Source organism: Calidris pugnax, unplaced genomic scaffold, assembly GCF_001431845.1.
Source record: "Calidris pugnax isolate Ruff unplaced genomic scaffold, ASM143184v1 scaffold157, whole genome shotgun sequence".
Classification (NCBI taxonomy): domain Eukaryota; kingdom Metazoa; phylum Chordata; class Aves; order Charadriiformes; family Scolopacidae; genus Calidris; species Calidris pugnax.
In genome coordinates this window covers 3,085,183-3,104,212 of record NW_015090992.1, presented here as the reverse complement: position 1 = coordinate 3,104,212, position 19,030 = coordinate 3,085,183, and positions in this window count along the sequence as shown.

Below are 19,030 nucleotides of genomic sequence, written 5' to 3'. Positions count from 1 at the left end.
TCTAGCTAAAAATATTCTCCCATCAAAACGAAGAAGTGGAGTGATTCATCAAATTCCCTAGGAATGCATCTCTTGGGCTTCTGCGGCTCCTTTATGCTTGGCTTTCTGTTGCTCTGTCTCTGAGCTGTTAGTATAACAAAAAAATAAACAAGCAAACAAAAGCCCTCATGTTGCTTAGGTGAGGAGATTAACAGATGTGGGCACAAAGTTTGCCTCAAAATTTTTTTGAACAATTGTCATGGAATAAAAACTGCAATTCTTGAACGTTTTGCTGAAATTTGAACACCTCTCCAGACACTGAGAAACTTAAATATCTTCTTATTTATGGAAACTCTCAGTCATGCCCAGATCTAATTGTACAGCTCTTATCTTTATATCAACCAGAGATACTGAATGAAATATTTTGGAAGTCAAATGCTATCTTCTATTAATAAAGAGGACAAATTATAATTCAGAAAAATGAAAATAACCTGCGATACAAGAAAGCAGGAAAGAAAAAGCCACTAGAAGATAATAATATTACATTGCCTGAATGCATTAGAAAGACAAAAAAGGTGTTCTATTAACAGGCAGAATTTGTTTCTAGACAGTTTATTTTATTTTTACCTTATTTTCTGCATTCCTGCTCTCTAACAAGATTGAAAATGCTTTATCTAGATGAAATCATAAGAAGTGTCAAAACACATAGCAACAGTAAAACAACTTATTTCTGAATGTAACTGTGAAAGTAGAAAAGATGGGCATGGAGGAGTGAAGTTGAGAATGGGAAGATGAGGAGGTGAGAGGAAGGTGGCTTTAGTTTTATATTTGTTTCTTACTCTCCTATTCTAGTTTTAATTGGCAATAAATTAAATTAATCTTCCTGAAATTGATTCTGCTTTGCCTGTTGCAATAATTGGTAAGTGGTCTCCTGGTCCTTATCTTGACCCACGAGTTTTTTCATCTTATTTTCTCCCCCTGCCCTGTTCAGCGAGGGGAGTGAGAGAGCAGTTGGTGGGAAAGCGGGGGGGTAAGGCAAGGTCAACACACCACAGTTTCTCTATGTGCTCCTGGTAATTCTTCATTAAGAAGGACGGATGTATCTACTCTTAATGAGCTATACTGTCACTGGGCTAAAGCCAACATTATAAGGTTAAGTCAAAAAAGCAATAGCATTTCAGTGCTGTTCTGTGGTGAAGGTTAAAATAGGACAATTCTGCTTCTGTAAGAGCAAATTTGTGGTCATTCAGTGCATGTGCTGTTACACTGATTAGGTCAGCTCAAGAAGGCAAAGGGTAAGCAAATTGTCCCACCATTGCAATATTTTACTTCGCTATTACTGGAACATTTCATTTGTTTCAATGACAAGGTATTCTCCTATAAAACAAAACAGTGCTGTTTTCAGAATGGTAATCTTTCCATAGTGCTTTCCCATAGAAGAAGCAGTTCTTTCTCACCATATAGGAAGAGTGTCTTGCTGTCTAAATATATATCCAACCGTAACGTGAAAGGTTTCTACACTGGGTTGAATTCCTAAATGTATTATGCAGTATTAAGTTAAATAAAAAGCATGCTTCACTTTCATTACTGAGTGATAGTTAAAGTGATAGGTTCAAAGCTAACTTATCTGGTGATTTTAATGGAGAATTGGAGAAGCTTTACTTGAACTCATGGTGATAATTTTTTTTTTTCAGATTTTTCACTTCCTAGGGGGAATTGTAATGACTTTTTAATCTTGCCTTTTGTTACCTTGAATTATTCTCAGACTTAATAGAAAATAAAATTAGAATGTAAAAAGCCCATACAAATAAGCAAATCCACCACATCTCTAAAAATATGTTTGATTTCTTTTATACTGAAACCAAAAGGAAGTATTTTAAGTCTTGTAGCCATTTCCCTTCATCTTTGGTTGCACACACCGTAGACTTAAAATAAAGATAAGCACGGGCCTTTGGAGGTCAAGAGAAACTTGAAACTGTGTTTTGTATTCTAACTAATCTTTAAAGGATATGTAAATATTCAGATTTCTCTCCCTCATCGCCTCCCTCCCTCACTCTCCCCCTCCCGCCCCGAATGCAGCAGTACAATGGATTATCAACATTAGAATCTCCACTGAAGAAGCTCAAGAATCAAACTCCCAAATGTTGATAACATCTTCATCTCATTACTTTATTATTTCTGAGGGCAAAACCCAAGTGGTAGTAGAGGACTAGAGGAGTGTTGTTATGACAGATCCCAATGGGAATTCAACAAAGTCCACCACAAAAGGCTATTAGAGAAACCAAGTTTCTCTGGGACAAGGAAGAGTCCCAGAGACTCTTACAGAGATATAGAGATATCTCTTATAGAGGTAAGTGATTGCCTCAAAGATGAGAAACAGAGCAACCTATCAGTTTCTCCAGCAGCAGAATATCACAAGCGTCTTGTTTTACAACAAACTGCTCGTCACCCTAAACTGCTCTTTAGGTGGCACCAAGCTGATGCAAAATCTTATTAACCAGGTGTGGAAATGGTAGAGGAAATTCAGTGTCACTGTAAAACTGATAAATATGGAAAAAAAAAACCACTCACATTAGATGAAAAGTAGTGTGTTCTGATATTTTCACCACCCCTCAGAATAAGATTTGGGAGTCTAAGAAAGCAGGTCTGTGAGGACATCAGCTTAGTAGTCACGAAAGCAATCCTGAATGATAAGAATTACTGTAAAAGGAAGAGAGAAAAAAAATAGAAAATGATAGGAAAATGAAAGGGGAGGGACTCTCTAAATTTTCTACAAAATCTTTAGTGGCACAGATAATGCCCGCTACAAGAAACAGTGGGAAGTATACAATATCCAGCATAATAATAGTCCAAAATAACAAGAGGATGTATTGGGCAGGGAAATCACTGAACTTTTTTCCCCAGATGTTGATCTTCATCAATTTTTTGGAGGAAAAAACCGTCTGTGGGAAGTCCTCTTCGGTAACTCTTTAATACTTTATCTAAATTTGTCTACTGCATCAGCTTCAGTGCAATCTCAATCAAGATGTTGCTTTAAGGAAGAGGACAACTGTCACAAAAATATTACGGAGTGTTTCACAATATCAAAACAAGAAATCATCAAAACCAGAAGTCACTAAAACACACTACACAGGGACAGCCTGAAGATATTACAGAGATTTCAGTTGGATTTTTTGAGCCACATGCCAGACGTGAAATGAATTAAGATAGTTTTGCCCTAAAAGCACAGAAGACACAGTAGCATCATGAAAATAAGTTATGTGACCTACATATTCTAAAATAGTGAAAACATTAAAGGCCACAGACCTAAAATGTTGAGATGCAACACGTTCAAAAGCTGACTGCTTTAATTGTCAAACAAGAAATATTTCAGACTTTACAAAGGGTTCAAAATTCTATTAGTAATAATAAAGATCCTCTAGACCTATATGTTGACACCATAATTGATTAGTTTTACATATAATTTACAATAGGGTTTCAGGCATAAAATAACTACATTCTTGAGACAATAGAATATTTTAAGTCTAGTGGTCATATTCTTCCTCAAAATAATCCACCATATTTTTTTTTTACAGATTTCCAAAGAGATGTTACCCAAGATGCAATGAGGAAAGATGTAGTTTGTTTTGTAAATCTGTCATAGTTCAAAACTTTACCTTAAAATATGTTTCTTGTCAAGCATTAACAAATTGAATAAGTAAAAATTTCCAGATAAGCCTAAGGCAGGCAATGGTGGGTTTTTTTCCAACAGATGTGTTAGATTTCTTGCAATACATACTAAGCTTAGAACTAGTTTTTTTAAAAACCTAAATGAACTAGCTAATAAGAAAGTAAAGCTTTCCGTGAAAGTATATCTCAGAGACTTTGTATTGAAGGAATTAATTAAAAAAATCTGCTGCTCACTGAGGTCTGCAAACACTGCCTTTGAGAATCAGCTTTACAAATATGTAGCAAAACCTTCCAAAACTTTACTGCTTTTAGCAGAGTTGCTAAGTTGTGCCAGATCATGGTAACCCACAGACACTTATTTCTTCTCCTGACTTCTTTCCGCTTTCCCCAGCAAAGTGGAGTTTCAAAGTGACAGAGTTGAAGTGTAGCTCTGTGAGAGAAGGCACTGCACTGAGATGTTCACTGCTTCCTGTTTGGAGTTACAGGGCATAGTATGTTCTGTAGACACATAATTGCATTTTAGCATTTCAGATCCTGCACAAAAAAATACTGGAAGTAGAAAAAGCAGATGCTAAAGTTGATGCAACTGAAAATACTGAGTTCAAATTGCAGAAAAAGAGATTAAACTTCTTCTGGGGGAAAAAGAAAATTAAAAAAGGCTTTCTAATCTTTAGCACTGAAATGTAATGTCTATGGAAGTCGTGGAACCACCAGCACATACAGGCTGGAGAGGTGGGCTCTGGTAATCCTCATGAGATTCAACATGAACAAGTGCAGGTTTCTGCACCTGGGTTGGAATAATCCTCACCATCAGTACAGACTGGGGGATGAGGTATTAGAAAGCAGCCTTGAGGAAAGGGACTTGAGGGTGCTGGTGGATGAGAAGCTGGACATGAGCACGCAGTGTGCACTTGCAGCCCAGAAGGCCAATCACATCCTGGGCTGCATCAATAGAAGTGTTACTGGCAGTTCCAGAGAGGTGATTCTTCTGCTTTACTCTGCTCTGGTGAGACCTCACCTGGAGTATTGTGTGCAGGTCTGGAGCCCTCAATACAGGAAGGACATGGACCTGATGGAGCGAGTCCAGAGGAGGGCCACAAAGATGATTGGGGTGTTGGAGCACCTCTGCTACGAGGACAGGCTGAGGGAGTTGGAGTTGTTCAGCCTGGAGAAGAGGAGGCTCTGGGGAGACCTAATAGCAGCCTTCCAGTACCTGAAGGGGGCCTACAGGAAGGCTGGGGAGAGCCTGTTTACAAAGGCTGTCAATGACAGAACAAGGGGTAATGGCTTTAAACTGGAGAAAAGCAGATTTAGATTAGACATTAGGAATAAGTTCTTTACCAAGAGGGTTGTGGAGCACCGGAACAGGTTGCCAAGGGAGGTGGTTGAGACCCCATTCCTGTAGTTATTCAAGATGAGGCTCGACAAGGCCCTGGGCAACCTGGTCTAGTTGGGGGTGTCCCTGCTGACTGTGGGGGGGGGTGGACTAGATGACCTTGAAGGTCCCTTCAACCCAGATGATTCTATGATTCTATACTTCCGTCATTATGACACTTAGATAAACATCTGCAGAAATGACATATATGCAGCTGGAGGCAGCACTGGGGGAGGGGAGTGAGTTATATACTCCTAAGGACCCATCAGACCTACCTTTCATGATCCTTCCAATAATTTATAATACTTTAACAACAGAAATTGGATATAGGCTTGGGTTCATATTTTATTGTCTGATCTAAAATATACATCTTTCATCACTTTATTTCAGTTATCGCAGGTGATCAAAAGTGAATTGAGGCAGGATTCCAGTTTTAAAACAATGAGTAAGCTGAAAAAAAAGTTCAAATTTCCCTTCTTTAGATGTCCTGAAGAGTTATATGATCTTCAGTTACAACAATTTCTGTTTTAATAATGTATGAAATTTTTGAAAACTAATACATTTCAGATTTCTGAAGCCAAAGCATATATTAACTCATTTGCTCTGCAGAAAGCCCATACACATTCATTGATGCTTTTGTTGAAAGTCAAAAGGATGGATATGAAGGCATTCTGCAATACAAGAATTAAATCCTGTCATTCTCTTCATTTTTCATCATCATATAACCTTCAATTAGAATGAATGCTGACTCAGTTTAATGTTTAAGCACTACCACAGACAAAAGTAATGTGAAGAAGATTGTGGTCTTTCTAAATTCAGTCTTTAAAAACATTTATTTCTTATGGCACTCAATAATTTACTCATTTTTCAATAAAAGTCACAATAATTGGTCACTCTTTATCAAATTGCCACAAACAAAACACAAAATTAAAACTACTAAGAAATGAAAGCAAAAATACTGGAATCCAGGATAAATGAAACCCTTTGATGGTTCACCTGATGATTTCACCTGATGAAATCATAACCATCTGTCCCTCTCCTTTCAGAGTCTATTGTCCTTGCCACCAACAAGATTTCTCCACAAAGACTAGACAATTGTTAGTTTCACTGTTTTATATACGGCTCAAGTCCTATCCAGGTTTACAGCCCTTTACCAAAATCAAACTACACGTATCTGGAAAAGCAGAAGGCAGTGTTGCTTATGCCTTGACTATATACATGTACAATCTGTAGGTTTTGATTTCATCTGTGTCATTCCAAACATAAATATAGCTAATATTGATATATGCCTCCTTCTCAAATCTCTCAGCCATCCCATCCCATCCCATCTCTTGTATGGTGGGTGAAATACTGTTTGGTGTATTACCCATCAGCTGAATTCCAGCTATTAAGAATTGCCTAATGATGGACAAATGTTCTGAATATTTCTAGCAATAAACCACGTCATTAACTAATTTCTGGTAATCCATGATACCACCACATGGCTCAAACAGGTTCTCCTACAGTTGTGAAACACCTCATGGTAGACCAGTGTTCTGGGAACCACTCTTGATTTAATTTTGTTTAAAATTTTGGAGGCATTTAGGGATAAGTGGTTACAATAGCTGAAATTACTATGTCAACCTCTTTTTGCGAGAAATCATCACTTTATCATGGATATCAGGAAGACACACAGCCTTTTATGAACCAAAAACTTGACAAAACTACATTAGATAATTGAAAATTGCCACTCAGTGTAAAACAGAACTAGGGACACAGTATAAACACGTTACACTGAACTAGACAAACACAACATGAGCATCTAGAATGCTCAGTACTCACTTGCACCATTTGACATTCTGTCATCACTATTAATTTTAGGTTTCATTCATATAAAGTCTGATAGACAGCTTTATTTTGCTGCATGATAGTCCAAAGAAATCACTCTTTGACAGAAAACAAAAAGGAGTTAATGAAATTATATGTTGTAATATTAAACTGTTGCAACAGTCTGTTTCTTAATCTTTTCTTGTTAGCTCAGCAAATAGGATTTGTCACAAGAAAAAGTGAATGTATAAGACCATTATTCAGGAGTGTTTCCCATTTCAGTCAGATATGTGCTGAGATAAGAAGAGATGAGAAGTGAAAAGAACAGGGATTAAGAAAACATGCATTTGTTTAAGTCCTACATTAGCCTTCCATTTTCTGCAGGTGCCCATAATTATTTTTTTTTTTCACCACCTCTGTAATTTGCCTCCCTCTATTACTTACAAAGCATTGCCTGTAGCGACCTACTGCTAATTTCTTGTGGAAGAAGGAGTATTTAGAATCATCATAGAATTGTCTAGGTTGGAAGAGACCCTTGGGATCATCGAGTCCAACCATCTATCCTACTCTACAAAGTCCTCCCCTACACCATGTCCCTTAGCACTGCATCTAAACGGCCCTTAAACACATCCAGGGATGGTGACTCCACCACCTCCCTGGGCAGCCTGTTCCAATGCCCTATCACTCTTTCGGTGAAAAATTCTTTCCTAATGTTCAATCTAAACCTCCCCTGTTGGAGCTTGAAGCCATTCCCTCTCGTTCTGTCGCTAATTACCTGTGAGAAGAGACCAGCACCAACCTCTCTACAGTGTCCTTTCACGAAGTTGTAGAGAGTGATGAGGTCTCCCCTCAGCCTCCTCTTCCTCATACTAAACAGTCCCAACTCCCTCAGCCGCTCCTCATACGATTTGTTCTCCAGCCCCCTCACCAGCTTCGTTGCCCTCCTCTGCCCTCGCTCCAGCACCTCGATATCTCTCTTGTACTGAGGTGCCCAGAACTGGACACAATACTCGAGGTGTGGCCTCACCAGTGCTGAGTACAGGGGCACAATCAGCCCCTGTTAGGTTTGTTGCTGTTCAAACATGAGGATAACTTAATCTCACAATTTAAGGACAATTTAATGAGAAAAAAAAAATCTCCATGGGGATTACCAAAGAAGGAAGAAGCAACCAAGAAATTACTTTGCTTACTACTTCTCTGGCATACTCTGAAACAAATTTCAGCTGCCTCTGAGATTTGCTCTTTCTTTTCCAGAGCCAGATTTCTCCTTGTTCATAGTCATATAGAGAAACAAGTGCCTGAATTAAAGAAGTTACACCTGTAAAATTAGGCAGCTCTCCAGCATGCATACATAAGTACTTCATTTTATAGCTGTAATCTACCCGTGATGTAATCGATATCTTTTAGCAATATAAAAGAGAATATAGAACTGTCACTATAACTAAATCAACTTTATATGTATGTTCTTATACTAAAGCAAAATGTTATTTGACCTTGCACTTGTAACGTGATGGATGATTCAAGTGCAGGCCTGATTCATTTTAGAGGACTGTGTTTATAAAACACATGACATTCATCTTCAGATTTGGAAACTAAGCTCTTGCCCTTAAGGTTTGTAGTAATCTTAGCAGAATTGTAGTCTGGAAAAGAGTACCAATACATTTATGTTTTCCTTACCCTTTGGCAACATTACTTTCAGGGTAAGAGCTGTAGCAGCAAATATTGTGTTATACAGTCAGAGCCTGGTGCACCTAGTGAAGCAAATCAAAACACTCTAAACTTCAGATGCTTCATTTCATGAATTCACCCCAAAGCAAACAGATTACCATCTGGGCATATGAAACAGAAATTTAAAATATACACTTAAAGTAGTCTGTGCTTGTGAGTACAGTATGTGTAGTTTGAGTTCAGTATATCAGAATAGGAATTACACTATTTTAAAAGCTAACATACCAGGAGTTTGAAATGTTTTCTACCTGAATACTATTTGAGATATTACTGAGATGCTGAGCTGATATTTAGGATGAAATTTAACATGCTTTAAGTAATCTGGCAAATATTCCAAGAACATCAAAAATTTTGACCCAACACTATTGATAACGTCTGGACTAGAGATTTATTTTTTAAATTACTGTTCTTCATTTCAGACATTCAGAAAACATATTGAGGCTATTTAAAGCATATTATTTCAGAGAATGAACTGTAACTGCCCAAACAAACTGAATTCATTTGCCTGAGTGGCTTTTATGAACTCTTTTCTATCTTCACACAGATTAAAAACTCACAACATAAATACATACAAAGCAGATCATTAACTCTTCCCCCATGATTTCTACATATATAGACTCCAACCTTTTTTAAAACTGAAGTTATTTCACCCAGCTTTGAATACCTGTGACATTTTGGACCATGGAGAAGAACTCCAACCAATTCCAGCTGAGCTTATACTTCACCTTTCGATTTCTTTTGCCACAGAAACATATTTTATAGCAGCCAATAGCGTGAAATGTATGGAATCATGTAGACTGAAAACTTTCATCTAATTTTGCACCATGAATGCACTTACTGTCTGCAGCACAGGACAAAGACAGCAATAAATATTATCTGAGGAGTGAACTCAGATTGGGAAACAAGACAGCCACCTTTTTCTTGGAGTCAAAAACTCTCAGCAAAGCCACTCTGGATACAGATGTTTGCCACTGTCTTGTCAGATAAAGAAGCCATGGGAATCATGATACAGGCATGGAAAGGCTTCAGGCAGAGTCACTTCCAAGTTGACTGACTTATTACTGCTAATACACTGGGCTTGAGCTAATTTCTCTGGAATCCCTAACACTTATTATTGCGCCAGGTGCTATACTAAGGAGAGGAGTTTTCCATTTGATTATGGTGTGAACACCCCTCACATTCCTGCAAGAGACTGTCACAGGTTCAGGTCAATTTTGTTCATCTCTGCGGTGCATACTGTGGATTCATTGAGTTTACATCCGACACCTTTAGAATAAGCCAGCAGGAACACGTGGCTAATTCTGCTACTTAAATAATAAAATGGGATGCTGAAGCTTCTATTCTATGCTAATCGAAGACTTCTTCTTCCTCCAGTCTTTTTTAGTACTAACATAATTTCTATTAGGGATTATCTACTTCAGAACAATTTCATCACTTATTTTCAGTAAGTTCTCAGCAATTATAGTCTTTATATAATTGCTCAAGGTTCCTTTGAACGTACAAATGAAAGAGACTTGCAGAACAGATCTAGAAAAGACTATAGTTTTCAAGCCCAGAGGAAAAAGAATCACTACAATAAATCCACAATTACTTTCCCTGACCTTGGAAAGCAAAATGTATTCAAGGCTATGAAATTGAGCTCACAATCTGAGACAGATTCATAGCCTTTTAATGACACTGACTGGTATAGAAAAAGGTTTGCAGGTTATAGATCTTGTGTTACTGTAGAGATGATACCTACTATCCATTTTTTGAGCTGGTTTTTGCAATGCGAAGTTTGATGGGCTGAAACTCTATAGCTAAACTGGCTGCTTTTTTCCAACCTTTACATGAGATAAGAAAAACACTAAAAATGAGCATAACCTATTGAAAAACGGCTAGGAAGCAGATGAGGGTTTTATCTAAAAAATTATCAGCAACAAAGAGAAACTGAATGAACTGTATGGTAGCTTAAGGTTGTTATTCTTTACTAAACTGAATACATTTATTTTTTTAACCTCAAACATGGCTCCTCAGAATTTAAAAAAAAAAAAAAAGTCTATTGGGAAATTTGATAACTCCTTTGTTGTTTCAAGATATCCAGAATCAAAAGAAAAAGATGGAACACTTAAACTTTTACCAGGAAGGTTTTTTTCCTTTCAGGTCATCAATAACATCTGTCAGTACTAAATTACAGTACTGAATTACATTTTTTTTTTATTATTTTTTTTTTGTAAACACTCTACTGTATTCTTAGTGATGTATTGATCCTGTCTGTCATTCTTTTCACTGGGCAAAACATTTGACCATCCTCCACTAAGTATTCATTTAACTCACATAACAAAATAAATTTATAAAAGGCAAGTGTAAGCCAGAGTAGCCTCTTCACTTCTGGAATGCAATTGAATCAGAAATGGATTTGCATCTCTTATAAGGCATCGCACTCATGGTGGAAATTGCAAACTAACATTGAACACTGAAGGTAAGTAAAAACAAACTTTCCTTTTAATTCAGTGACTGAAAGCATTTTGATTCCAATTAAAGTGGGTGATCAACTATTTAAATTTTAGAATTGAAAACTTAGGATAACAATGGACTGATATATTTTAATTTTTCCAAGAAAGAAGGACTCTGATCTGACAAAAATTGCTGCCTATTTAAAAATTCACAACCATGACATTTGAGCAAGGATTAACATTTCCAAAGGTTCTCCACAGAAATAAGTATTTCACAGTATATAACTGTAAATGTTGATTTTGAAAAGATCATTTAGGTTTGATGATGTGTATTAGAAAAAGATTTGGTAACTACCATTTAAAGTTTCAGATATATAAAAAAAAGGTAATAGTACGAAGGGATGCCTGTCTTTTCAAACCTTTCATAAATACAAACTTGTACATATCTTAGTTTTGCTCATGTGCTCATTATGTGGCGATTTCAAAGCAGGACCTCTATATATGAAGAATGTGAGCATGCTGGGCCACTACGCTGTAGCAGTGCTAGGTTAATGGTTGGATTTGACGATCTTAATGGCCTCTTCCAACCAAAACAATTCCATGATTCTATGATTTCACAGTTAAAAAAAAATCTGCATAGATTTCACTGGAAACATAGAATCTATAAAAATGTTCTCAGATAAATTAGCAACCAAGAAGGTATCAGTTGAAATACTGCATTCACTTATCTTTTTCCTAGTGTCTTATACTCAACAAAGCAATTGCATCATCTCCTGCAAAATTTGATTTAGTGAAAAGGGAAGAAAATCCTCAGTGAAATAAACAAAGATGACTTGTCTTGAAATGTGCAGAGAAAATGTTTGATCTCTTCTCCCTTTTTATACACAAATGACACAATATTCTCCAAATGATTTTCCTAAGTTTGACCTTGGTTTGTTTTTTTGTTTAAATTATTATTTTCATTTAAGAGAAATATTTAAAAAAACCCAGTTTTTCTTAAGATAGGAAAAGAGACATAAAGATCCACTTCTATTGAGAGCTAAAAGTTAATAAGGTGCCGAGAGAATTAAAGTCAGCAACTGTGAATTTAAGACTTGACAACCAGGGTAAGTAACCTCTGTAATATGTGTCTTCTATCTATCTGTGCTCTATGGCTTCAAACTGTTTCCTTTCTCACAGTAAAAAAAAATATTCAATGTAGAAACTTTGAGAAAAAGTTTTAGATGCACTAAAAGAGAGAGGACTGCCCCTTTCCTTCACCCAACTACAGGCATGGCATTACTGCAAGTGCTGAGCAATAGTAGCAGCTACTGAGGTTAGAATTTTTGAAGGAAGATTTCTATATATTATAATTATTTTTTCCCGTGTTTACTGGTGAAGGTATATGTTCAGTTGAGACCATCAACCTCTTTCTTATACAATCTTCTACATTGGATCACATTTTAAAAAGCTCAAGATATGTCTGCAAATGCATCACAGTTCATTTCAAAGGCAATAGCAAACTGTGAGTAGAATTGTAGAAAGAAACTATTATGATCTACTGACTAAACTTTAATTAGGAACATAAAATATGTATTAATCACTTGATGTCATTAAGAAATTACATGGAAGTCCATCACTGCCAACAGCCACAGTTCAAATGTATTACTTTGCAATGGCCTAAGGAAGTAGTTACAGACCACTGTGTAACCCTAATTTAGGAACCATTCCTCCCTAAGAGATATGATTTCCTTGATCTGTACATATCAGTTTCTTCATGCCACTTAGATTTTCTAAGGTTACTTTCAAATCATGTGAATATTTGGTTACGTATTTCTTTCTTTCTGGAATGAAATTAGCAGTCTAAAATAAGAGTTCGCACCATTAGACTAAGTAATTTTAATGTAAGATAAAGCAGATGGTACTCCGTGTTGATGTTCACTTTGAATTTAGCCATTTGAGTTCTTTTCTGTAAAAGTAGCTTAAAAATGTGACATTTAAGAGGGCTCACACCTCAGAAAAATAACCACTGGAGGCAGGAATGTGTGTGTAAAAAAGCTTATCATTTAATAGAGTCTGGATATTATAGCCATATAACAACTGACTGAAAAAGGAAAAAGAAGCATTGTCTATGGAAGACTTTGGTGGTTGCTGTCAGGATACAGAAAAGTAGTGATTCCCTTAAAAAAATATTAATTGCATTATTAGTTCATTGTTGTAACAAAACACGCGGCTTTAACCATGGAAGAGATTATCTATTACAGCTATTTCATGTCCAAGAAATTTTGTTAAGCTACCATACTTTTTGCCTCTTTTGCTTAGAAAGAGTCAGTAAGGTTTTTTCAATACGTGGAACATTTTGGGAGAAGCACAGACAGTATTCTTCACATAATTCATATTCATCTGAATCTTTGAGGACAAAATTTGAACCCATGCAAAGATCATGCAGAAGACGGACCACATTTAAGGTCCATGACAAACTTTATTCACAAGCAAAATTTTAAGTAAAGAACTATTAACTGCTATTCTTTTATACAAATAAATAAATAGGTTTACTACTTTTCCATAAAACCATTATTGTTTTTGTTTAGCCTCCTTAAGAAAAATGGAGTACAAGAGACTTTTAATAATGCAGTTATGTTTCTGAGATTAAAGACCAATACATAACTGAGTATTTTACTAAGAACAGTATTTTATTAATATTTACAAGTTTCTCTGCTTCATGTAGAGGGTGAAAATGTGGGATGGTACATTTATCTGCTGTGTTTGTTTTACTTTTTATCACTGCACAATGTGAAAACCAGAAAGCGTATAACCATCACAGAGAAGAAGCTAAACCATCTGCTTAACATCAGTATAATTAAAAATAAGTGGGTTTATGCTGCTGCTGCTTTTTCTCTCACTATGTCTGAAAAGCTAATACTACTGTCAGTATATCTCAGACATCTGCATTTGAAACAGAGTAATACTTAATTGTACAAAATATCATTGTACATTTTTTTCCCTGTGACAAATAAACATAGTTTAATCAAATTGTAGTGATTGAGGTAAACCTCAGGCATCCTCTTTGTGGTATACTTTTACTTGGTAGCAAGGCTACAAACTCAGCTTGGCTTCCCCACATTGCCTACAAGAACCATAAATGAACTGAGACTCAGTGACTGTCTCAGCTTCACAGTTAAGGGTCTCTTTCCATTGCTAACAAAGTGTAACAAGCAGTGCTGTTACCTTTCTGCTGCTGATTCATATCAACTGTGATATGAAGAAGAACACTTAGGTAAAGAATGACTAATTTTTCAGTCAAGGTTATATTTTTCAGAGTCACAATGTAACTAGGCTTTTCAACAGCTTATTTAGCAATATATGAACGACTCAGATTTTTAGGCACAGAAAAATGCAACCCCCTTTTAAAAGCATATTCATTTAAGACAGAAAAAGTTTTAAATTCAATAGAACAGAGACTTACTGACTTCTGCCAAATCTTAATTATAGAGTTCCATTACTTTCCATAATTAATTTACAGTTGAATAGTATCTCTAAGAGGACATGCAAATCAGAACTATGATGCTGTGCAGAATTCCAATCACTCTTGAAATCATATCATGATCATATTAGACAACAGAATATTGTATAATATCATTCTCTTCAAAACCTGTGGGTCTACATAAGATGATTGCTAATTACCTAACAGATTTTGTATAAGAACTGCAGTATTTATTACACTGAACAAAATGAATTCAAAACATGCTGGAGTTAACCTATAGAGAGAATTTGCTTGTCTTTGGGTATTCAAAAATGCACCAAGAATGTAAGATATTTCTTTATACATAAAGAACAGTGAGATTCACAAACGGCAAGTTTTTATTCACAGTTGCTTTCCAGGAATCTGTGCGATTTGCACTGTTTTGGTTCTGAAAATTTAAGAATAAACCACAGAAGCTGAAGCAAGCTTTAAGAAGTTACTGGGGCCAAAAGAGAAAGCAACCCTCCTCCCTCCAGTTTCATTCCCAGTTTTTCTACCCGCCTCAAGGGCAGAGAGGTTCAAATGAGTATGGGAACTCTGTTAACATCCTACAGAGCAAAAGGGAGAAAAATAAAGAAAACCAACAGGCAGTCCTGATGTATGGTAGTTTCCAGCTATTCTGTTAGAGAGGAATCTCTGTTAAAAAGAGATTTATAGTAAGTAGTATGTGGGAAAAACATGAAACTGCATACACAGAAGTCAGTCAACTAACTCTCTAAATGTGCCTGAGCTAAGCATTAGCAATAAGCCAACGCCCCCAAGCATTAGGGTACAAACTCTGGAATAGAAGGAGGTGAACATGAAGGTGACAAGGTTTTCTGCCAAGTATAAAATCAGAAAACCTACTTAATAGTGTGATGTGGGTTTAGAGACAACTTTTTATTTTCGGCATCATACATATTATTTCAAGAAGTATGATGAGGAAAAAACATCATCATACCTCATCACAGCAGACCTGTAGCAAAAACCAATGGTGACTTTAAAAAACAGCTGAGAGAGAAGTGAGAAGTGCAGAATATTAAAGAGTGACAAAAGCCCTGGTGATTGCGGCACTAGAGAAATGTACAACAAGAGTAAGAGGAGCAGTGGAAGAGACCGTTTTAAGTGAGTGAAAGGAGCAGCTAACAGAGAGTCTCCATACTGCCAAGTTGGCTGTACCTAAATCAGGTCTTAATGTCTAGTCAGATTTAATAATCTCAGACTGTGAGTAAAGATTACTGCAAAAAAGGAAATTAATTAGCCATGCTACCAGCTTACTCTGCAAAGGAAATCATCAGAGAATTATAGAATGGTTTGAGTTGGAAGGGACCTTAAAGATCATCTAGCCCAACCCTCCTGCTATGGACAGGAACATTTTTCACTAGAAGATGTTGCTTAAAGCCTTGTCCAACCTGACTTTGAACACTTCCAATGATGGAGCATGCACAACCTCTCTAGGCAACCTGTTTCAGTGTTTCACCACCCTCATTGTAAAAAATTTCTTCCTTACAGACAATCTAAATCTACCCTCTTTCGGTTTAAAACCACCACCCCTTGTCCTGTTGCTATAGGCTTTAGTAAAAAGTGCCTCTCTGCCTTTCTTATAAGCTGCCTTTAGGTATTGGAACTTGTCCATGGACCCTTCTTTTCTCCAGGTGGAATTAATTTTACCCATTAGCAGCCCTCATAGTGGTGTGCTTTGCACTGGTAGCTGGAAAGACGTTGATAACACACCAGTGCTTTGGCTACTGCTGAGCACGGCTTGCACAGCATCAGGGCTGTCTCTCCAACATTCCCACTCACCAGTAGGTTGGGGGTGAGCAAGATCTTGGGAGGGGACAGCCAGGACAGCTGACCCAAATTGACTAAAGGGATATTCCATACCATATGATATCTGCTCAGCAATAAAAGCTAAGAGAAAGCAGGAGGAATCAGGGACATTTGTTACAACATTTTTTTTCTGGAGCAGCTGCTACACCTACTGCAGCCCTGTTTCCTGGGGAGTGGCTGGACAATGCCTGCTGATGGGAAGCAGAGAATAAATCTCTTGTTTTCCTTTGCTTCTGCTTTATTAAACTGCCTTTATCTTGACCCATGAGGTTTTATCCATCTCATTTTCTCCCCACCGTGTCCTGCTGAGGAAGGGAGTGATAGAGCAGCTTGGCGGGCACCTGGTGTCCAGCCAAAGTCAAACCACCACAACTCCTAACAAGGCTCTCTTTTCTTTTCTCTAAGTTGCTGGAGGTAGAATAGTGTTCTTTGAAGTGCAGAGATTTTGCCTTATGTGTTCTATGAAGTGCTTTGTGCATTTACCATGGACTATATATAATGAGAAGAAAAGACGGTTATTTTGAGTTAGAGAAGGTGTTTAGAAGAAAAAGAAAATGCAGTGCTCCTTTATATTCCCTGTGGAACACAAAGCAGAGCCATGGTGTCTCCTCACTTTTGAAAACAACACAAACAAAAAGGTCATAGAGAGAAAGGAGGAACAATGCACAGAAGAAGCACCAACAAGAAATGAAATGCACTCAGATTTCAGTTCTTCCTTCACAAAGAATTATCTACAAGGAAAGTAATGGCAACATGCTGTCGGCCCTAGATATTTATTACAGCAGCTGAAAATGTGCCTTTTGTGACCATTGTCTCCAGCTAATACACCAAGACTTGGCTGACAGAGATATAAATCACAACATAACCTAATTCTTTTGTTTCAGTCCTCACTGTATGATTATTTTGCAGAAGGATATATAACCTCAGCTCACCTCAGGGTGAAATGAGGAAAGGTCAGAGAAATTTTGGAAATTCTGTCCGACATTTGACATATAGAATGCACACAGCTGTTAGGAGAACATCGTGCCATTCAAGTCTGGTGAAAACACGGCTACTGGGTCCTGGCACAACATAAATTTCCATAGTGATTTGCCTGTTGCCATGTAATCTCACTTTGTAATGACCACTCTGCTGGAAGAGGTACGGCCTTGGTGCAGCAGGTTGTCCCCAAGCATGTAGCAGCCAAGCCTCAGAGCTGATGAGAAGCTGGTTACCAGTTCACGGCTCCTTACACAGGGAAGGTTCAGTTTCCACACCCTCTCTTTTTTTCCTCTCTTGTCCCCCACTGCTCCCAGTTGTGCACCCCTACCACCAACCTTTGTCCAGCTGCAGAGCCCTCTTAAAAACTTCGGTGAATCAACTCAGCTGAAAGTCCAGCTGGGTCAGTTTTCCAGTAGATTAGCAAATTGTGTCAGCTTATGGAGGAGTCTGATGAGTAACAGAGCCAGAAAAAAGCTGGCAATAGAAAGATGCAGAAAGTAAGCACCCAGAGCAGGTAGCTTTGGAAAGGTACGAATAGGATAGGGGAAGCTTGGGAAGGGGATTGCCACTTCCACAACTCAGAGTTACTAAACTGCCTTGCCCCATTTCATGGAACTGCACCGTTATGATGTAACACACCATCATGCTATACCCTTAGCATGGGTGTAATTTTTCATAGAAGTACTGTAGAGCACCTAGATATACTGAGTGCAAAAGGATAAAAGGGAAGGCATAGAAGAAGATGACTGTCACGATTTACAATAGCTTGTAGAGAGGAAGGATTTCGCTAACTCCTCTAACATAATAATGACAACTATTAGCACTAGCTGTTACAGCACCAGCAGACATTATACAAATGAATCCTCACCATTCTTCTGATATTAAATAAATAAATTTCTCATTCCACAGGAAGCAAAGACTAAAGATATTAAATTATTCAAATTATTATTATTATTCAGTCTTTCTTTTTTTTTTTTTTTTTTTTTTTTAACAAAAGCTAAATTTTTTCACAGTCTTTCTATTACACCTCTAACATAATAATGACAACTATTAGCACTAGCTGTTACAGCACCAGCAGACATTATACAAATGAATCCTCACCATTCTTCTGATATTAAATAAATAAATTTCTCATTCCACAGGAAGCAAAGACTAAAGATATTAAATTATTCAAATTATTATTATTATTCAGTCTTTTTTTTTTTTTTTTTTTTTTTTGTAAATAAATCCCATTGTTTTCACACTATTTGTATTTACATTCTGCGGATTTCTGTTGGCACACAGGTATGATTATCAACAGGAACAACTGCCCTTTTCAGCAAATACAGCAGAAGAGAAGTTCTCAATACATAATTCACATGGGGAGCATGATTCAAGGAGCTGCTGTATTCATCCAGCCAAGTAACAGAAATATATCATATCGCCTATGGGGCCATAAAAACATGTTCGAGTACTGGATACCTGCAGGAATACTTATAGCAGAGTGTGGGAGCAATTTATTGCCTGAAATAAGCTACTGCATTCATGAAGCAATTGACAACAAACAGCACACTATTAGAACTGGAAATAATGCTAGCTATTTTTTCAGTTGGTAACAGAACTATATTTGAACTACTCTGTAGACCTTATGCAGCTCATGAGAGTGAAAGAATACACAGCCTTGCACAAACTTCAGATATCTTCGTCTTGCTCTTCCAATGTTGAGGCCTTATCCTTTCCTTATGGACGGGAAGACACCGTCCCTCT